The sequence below is a fragment of the Liolophura sinensis genome, chromosome 6 (genome assembly GCF_032854445.1).
Source record: "Liolophura sinensis isolate JHLJ2023 chromosome 6, CUHK_Ljap_v2, whole genome shotgun sequence".
Taxonomy (NCBI): Eukaryota; Metazoa; Mollusca; class Polyplacophora; order Chitonida; family Chitonidae; genus Liolophura; species Liolophura sinensis.
Genome location: NC_088300.1, coordinates 73,846,644 through 73,854,495, shown reverse-complemented (window position 1 = coordinate 73,854,495; position 7,852 = coordinate 73,846,644).

Sequence of the window (7,852 nt, the reverse complement as noted above, 5' to 3'; positions counted from 1 at the left end):
GCACATAAGCCCTCAGACTTGTAACCGATGCTAAAATAATGTATATTACACTTCACAAAGGTATTCTGTTAATTTGTTCTGTTTAATCTGTTATATTCAACATAAAATCCTGTTGGTCTAATAGAATCTTTATGCTGAATTAATAGAATATGTGTTTTATATTTAACAGAATGATCGGTTGCTATAGCAGAATATATTCTAGCATCACTCAGACAACAGATTTTCTGTTAAAATTAATAGATTAATTTTTGAGTGTAACAATTAATCATCTATGTTATATGACATATTCACTCAGTTATCTGCCGGGGCCCTTGCTGGCTCAGCGCTTAAAGCCTTGCCCTCTCCACAACTAATCTATTAATCTTACCGAAGGCAAGTAAACCGCCCCTCCCAAGCCATTATGGTGATAAGGGTCAACCAGTCGTTTCACTATCCTCTTCATGCTGATCGCCAAGCGAGGAAGTTATAACTTCCTCTTTTAAGGTCTTAGGTGTGACCGGCCCTCCGAAGAATACATGGCCAGAGTAGTGCATTGTGGTCAATATTTTCATTTTCGGCCACTGATAATTATTTAGTACTTTATACATACCCATATGGATTTGTTTACCGTCGAGCGTTTACACTTAAGCGTGTACACACAGGAAGCGGAACTATAATCTATTTTTCTTTAACCAGTCGCATATATTGAGCTGTCGGTAAAATCATACTAGCTACCAAATTTGCCCGAGGTTAAAGTGACACGTTACACCACAAAGTATACACATTGATATGTTGTACATTTATACTGTTGCAAGGAAAATGCAGTGTCATTGAATACAATTAACGTGTAGATAAACTGTTTCTTATTATGCTCTAGCCAAGAGCAGTGTTGAAAACCAGAAACCTTGGGCCAAATACAAGTCTGATACACTCCCCCATGAATGCTGGAGAAATTACAAAATTCTAGGTGAATATCTCGCTGGTATTCCGGCGTCATCTGTGCCGTACAAGTAGCACACCGGCAAACTTTACGCAAGTTCGAAAGAGGTGTCATTTGCATTGAGGGAGGAAGAGAAGAAATGGAATAGTGATTCCAAGAATGGATGTCTCAGGGACTCTGCCGTAATCTGTCTGATTGAATTGGACTATATCTGCAGGACAGTTAACCTCTGACATCACAATAGTTTTTTGCAACACACAAGCTAACTAGGCCACAGGTTGTCACGTAAATGAGTTGACAACAGAATGACAAGGAAATGGGTTAAAGAATCAAGAAATGGGTTAACGAATCCAGAACATTGCTACGGCACTACTTTCGACAATGACAAATGTTCTCTGGAACAATATACCCTACATAGTAATGGGTCAAGTTGTTTACAGTGAACTATACAGACTTTCTCAACCCATAGATGTACCTCTAAAAGTATCCCACAGAAGGGTCGCCCAACAAAGACAGCCTGCACCGCTATAATTGCATAGGGTGTTAAAAAAATCCCATATAAAGATAACTCTGAGGAAACGTCTAAATCAATGTAGGCCATTTTCACTCTGCCATTCGTCAGTATCTCTGCTCGCCATTAACGCTATTGGCCCCTGAAAATGTAATGGACTAACAAATAAATTTACAAAGATTATACTTTCACAATAGCATACAGGACGTATTTAGTTACAGCCAATAGATCATGGATGTGTTAGGGACGTATTTTAAGCTGCCCTGAATTTTTACGATGCCCTAAGTAGACATGCAGAGCTCTTTAGATATAGCCAGTAAATCACGGAATGTGTTAGGGGCGTATTTTAAGCTGTCCTGCAAGGTTTACACTGTGAGTTGTTTGTGTGGTTGGAGTTATTTTTTGTAACAGGGTTTTAATGTGTTTATTATATTTACATTATAAAATGTTTCTCTTATCAAATGATATTTATTGTAAGCCCTGCCATGAACATAAATATATTTTCTTTTCTACAGTAAAGTATTAATCGCATGATCTAATTTTAAGGAGTTTATATTCCAGGTTTATTTATTGCCCTAATTTTTTTTTTTTATGAAGATAACAAAATACCTAAATGCAAATGGGTTCGAGGAGGTCTCACCACGAAATCAAGCCTTTTTTCGATTGTTATTCTGGGCTCAAGTTTTATAGCAGCCATACTACAGTACGACAGATCATAAAAAAAATAGCTTTCACGTTTTTAAATCACAATTAAATCTTGCACGTGATGTGATGTCTCCGGCTTTTGGGGCAGTTAAGATTAACGACAGAGCATTCTTTGTTGGGGAATGGCGGACTCGAATTCAAGACAATGAACAATTAAATACATTTGGGTTTTTTCGGCCTTGCCAGATGCAATAAAAACGTGGCAGCATACGTTTGCATTACGATTTAAAGTTTAGTACTGACTTCTTCAATGATGAAGTCAGTTTTATTTTGTCTTGAAGGATTTTTTCTTCATTCTTGCCCATTGACAATCGCCATCTTTCCTCTGTTCTACAGCGCATTTTACCCTGTCTCATCATTTGTCCATTTTTTCAGTTGTCATCAAACTGGCCTGGTTTGTTTAAGGAGCGCAATTTCCAGGCTTTACAAAAGCCGGGTAACACAATGATTTGTCTTCCTTTTAATTATGGTAAAGTTGCCCATGTCCTTAAACCAGCTAAGACAGATTATGGCTATTTTTATCCCAGGACTGGATAATGACTAGAAAAGTCATTTAAATTTATGGCCAAGAATTCCTTCATCTTCATACTGAACACGCACGCACTATATTATAACCACATCAGTCGTGACCAATTTTTCTCCCTGGGTGTTGATTTTGAAACTCAATAACCTTGAAGGTTTGTATGCACATGCATAGATGATAAAGGTCTTTCATTTTCGGCAAATAATAACAATATGTGGACGAATTAGGTCCCTCGCTTTACATAAGTACACAATACACGTAATGTCATAACTACAAGGCTGATATATATTCATGATTTTGTTGTGTGTTCTCTGATAACCTTATTTGACAGGCCAAGTACACTTACAACATATGGGTAGTTTTAGGCGGAACCTAGCATATATATTATCAGTACTGTCAAAAAAGTGATCTGACAACAACAAAAACACAAAAGAAGTTGTAAAGGGCTTTAACGTATAGCCGATTCTCTCTATACCATGACACGTTCAACTAAAAATGATATACAGCGGTGTGTGTTTAATGCTCGTGTTTAGATTTCCGCTGTACCATTCTCTTCCCCGATGTGAGATTTTAATGCGACCCTTGTCTCAACGATTCTCGACTGGTAGAGGGAACCATAGAAAACAGTTTAACCAAAAAAAAGTGCTCATCTTTTAATATATAAGAATATCTTTTAATTGAGGATGTAAACCTTCTGAGACTATATGGTTTATCATTTAACAATGTACTTATTATAAATAACCTAACATGGTTCGTAAGAGTTTATTTAGTAGGACATTTTTCAGCTTATACTGTCATTAGAGGTACGCACGTTGAAATGAACAAATGATGTTGCCCAAAAATGAGATTCGTTACAATTCCTTTCACCTACGACTGCTCTTATCTGGGAGTCAAATTCAGGCAGATTAAAAGTCAAGCTTCAGTATTTTATATCTGTCTGAATACAAAACCATGCATGAACAGTAGTCATATAGACAGAATATAACAGTGTTGTCGGATTCTTCTGAGAGAGATAACCCAAGATCTACAATGACACGGTCGTCACACAATCCAGCGCATTCTATCCTTATCTTGCGAGTGAAGTTTACCCCAGATAGGCATTTGGAAACACTGTGCCTAATACGGACCGGTTTATGGCGTTGAAATAGACCACGGCCGCTCAGGTATCCCTAAAATCGACACCACGACACCGAAAATATGAAAATGAGGAAAGACAGATACTTCTTCCACACAACAATTATCACGTGCGACAAGTTTCAACGGGTATGTCATTGAAATCCAGACGGTGAAAGCAGTGAATCTCCTGGTCTTCGACTTAACCGAGTTTAATTATCACAATGTCGCGTGATGTGAACAGGCCACGAAGCCACAACTATAGATAAGCAGGACTAAACTTTCTAGGTATGATTCCATTCATCCATGGGACAATGCCACCATCCTTGACGTTTAGCCCATATAGAATCATTGGTGAAAAGAGCCCAGTAAAGTTGTCACAATGTTACATCACATGTTCGACGCCATATTCGCAGCTGTTTCGCCCATATAGCACCGATTAAAAAATTCTTACGCTTATTGCACAATAAAAGGCCAAAAATTCAGATTAATGACTTCAGGAATATCCCTTCCCCCAGAGATGGCCTTTTGTAACGTCTATTTGTTTTGCATGTTTTTATGATCCTTTTGCATGGTGAATGTCTTTGTCAAATTGGTAAAGGAGAATGACGAATTTAGAACATACCCACATCAATCAGTCATAGTCGTGTGTGATCACATGAGGCCTATATTAATTTTTTTCCATGGGGATAATTGGTGCAATTTGGTGTATAAAAACAAATTTAATGGAGATGTATTTCTTCGCTAACACTATTCCACAATTTAAAAAATTTAAACTCTTCACAAATGAGCTGAGCTAGTTTAATAATGGTCTGTACAGAAAATGGAAGTGGAGTGAAGTGTCATTTGGGGAATCAGACGTGAAGGTGGCTCCTCGGGATACGGTGTAATTATCAGGCTAATGTGTGTGTAAAGTCTCCAAATCTGATTTATTTAGCGGGCGTGCCTGATGTGTGGGGCACATCGGTTAGCTGAGTCACCTGAAGGTAGCTTAACTGATATACCTGGGTAATACTGGTTGACGGGGACTATTGATCTAACCGGCCGTTCCTACCTCACGCAGGCTACAGCCCACAGCCTTAAGCCTTCACCCTCCCCGGGTGTCAAGTTAGATCACGAACGACTTAACCCAGCCTTAATTTTGTCCCTCTGTTGCTGACCGGAATACGACGGTTGGTATTAATGACCTGAAAATACAACGACGGTGTCCGCCAGCGAGCTCAATTTCATATTTCTTGTCAGATTAAGGGCTCCCCGGGGATAAATCTAAACACTGGCATCGCCAACAGACGACAAATCTGTCTCTCTTCTGATATCAACTGTTAGAAGAGAGAGAGTCTGAACTTGATGAGATAGATAGAAACTGTATGGCTCAAATCTGAGTGCCATTTCTTGAGTGCGACGTTATAGACATTAAACAAATCAATAAATGTATCAATGAACTCTAATACTAGTGAAACAAGTATGTCTATACTAGATGATGATTTTGATATGATACGCTACACATAAGCACTCAGGCTTAACCGCCGCCGAAATCTTATTTTTAATAATTAATCAACCATGTTATATGACACATTATCTCACTTGTCACATTATCCCAATTGTCTGCCGGTGTCGTCACTGTCCCAGTGGTCGCATAGTCGCACCTTGCTCCTAATTTGGCTTTTTCTTTTAACTCGCTCACATTTATCTGTAAAGTTTTCATTAAATATTTGGCTCAAAGAATCTCCAGCTTGTTAGTTTCTCGACATATTCTGGGGTGTGTCATGTTACTGTTGAATCAAATTAACAATCTTATAAGCTTGCATATACTGGTACTCGGGCGAAGGCAATGGAGCTTTGACAAATCAATAGGTCCCTGTCTTTGCCGCTAGGATTACGATTTATCTTGTTTCCGGAGTAGTTATACTTGTCGTCTGCTGCTATGACAGTAACCTTTACGCGATCATTGTCCCGACTGTAGGAGAATAACGTTAGCCATAGTTTGGAATAGCTTTTACGAATGGCTTCGATATGTTTATGTCAAATTAACGACAAAATTCTCTGAAATTATTTCAAAAGATCCATCAAGTGTTTTAAGAAGTCGTTTCGACATTTTACACGCTTAATGCTTTGATACCTGTAGTGCTTTTTCTAAGAACAGAAATAAGTCCAGAAAAATAGCTTGTGACGCTGTTATGAATTGACATCGTATTGTAATCGTGCTTGTATCGGTGACAATTTCAAAAAGTTCAAAAATTTCGTAACTGAAAGTAAGTTTGTAATGATTCGTAAGCATTCGAAAAAGCTTTTTAAATATTCGCGGAGCTGTTGGTTGCAATCGTAAAGGTAACATAATCATTGTAAAAGCATCGCTATGGCGTAGTGCTTATCAAAATCAGCCGATTAAGGCAGAATTGATACTTGCGAATGAATACGAATTTACACTAGACTTACGAAGTAATTAGAATTTTCTTGTACCTAATTTTCCCTTTGTAACGAATCAATTGCGAATGATTTACGAATCTTCCCGAAGGCTTCTCTACTTGTTTGTGACTGTCGTAGGCCTGTCGTGTAATTCACGCCAATTTACCTCTTGCTTCACGATGCATTACGAATCTTATGTCGTGACGGTAATGGCTTAAGTGTGAACAGGACTTTAAATATGTCGTTGTAACTGTATATTTTATTTATTTATTTGATTGGTGTTTTACGCCGTACTCAAGAATATTTCACTTATACGACGGCGGCCAGCATTGTGGTGGGTGGAAACCGGGCAGAGCCTGCGGGAAACCCACGACCATCCGCAGGTTGCTGGAAGACCTTCCCACGTACGGCCGGAGAGGAAGCCAGCATGAGCTGGACTTGAACTCACAGCGACCGCATTGGTGAGAGACTCCTGGGTCATTGCACTGCGCTAGCGCGCTAACCAACTGAGCCACGGAGGCCCCTGTAACTGTATAACTACAACGCCGTGAGCTGTGTGAAATTTGGGAATGGGTCTGTCAGAAGGTGCGGTAACTGTTTCTCCCACAGCCTGGCATTCCAATACTCGCTTCTCTTCTTTGGCGGGTCACATTTACACGGTAAACTCTCTTGCCGGACAAGAGTTGCACGTGTGTACGAAAACCATCTGAGGAGACCCTATATCAGTTCACGTCAAATTTATTTATATGTATGTAACCGGAAAACCAGGAGGTTATGCTAATACAAGGGAGGACAAAGGTACTGTAAATGAAATATAATCCCAGGTACGACAGTCAAACCGTCGCTATTAACCCACCCCAGTTAATTCTGTATCTGCAAGCTTCTTGTAAAATAAATACCCTTGAACGTATACATGTTCTGAACATCTAATATTTTATTTTATTTCGTAAACGGTTGCCTAACAAGATGTACAAGGAGAAGAGGCGATAAGGAATAAGAATTCCTTGGAAAAAAATGTCTGAAGAAATCTGTCGCAAAATGTCTGAACGAACTGGACTGTAACTGTAAGACAGTAAACCTCTGACTTCAGGTTTTTGTTGCACACAATCTAACTGCCTCACGTGTTGTCCTAGAAATAAGTTGACAACAAAATAGGGTTTGAATAATATCGTCCGTTATAGGCTATATAATTTCATATTATAACAACTGGCATGGTACACCGTTTGGATAACGACTTCAATCATTAGTTTAGAGCATTATTTGCGTCTTTTTGAAAACTGTTAAATGATTTTCCTTCCATGCATCTGTCTTAATTTCACACTTTATATACTTTCTGACTTCTTTGGTGGTTTGTGCTGAACGTTGCTTTTGGAATTGGCATTGAAATTATTACCCTGAAACGTCCATTTTTTGTTGACGGCTGGAGAACGAATGTCTGCTTTAACGCCAGGATTTATACTTCCGCTTTATAAATCTTTATTACGTTAGGGTTTTATGTACGAAAATGTTGTCAACTATTAAAATTACATGTAATATCTACTTTCATCGATTTGTGGAGTTCACACCACTAGATAACAGTTTTCTTGAAACGGAATTTTTTCATCGTTTGTTGTTCTCGGCCCAGTTTTATGATAGTCGTACTATAGTTTGGCAGATCTCAGAAAAAGCTTTCACG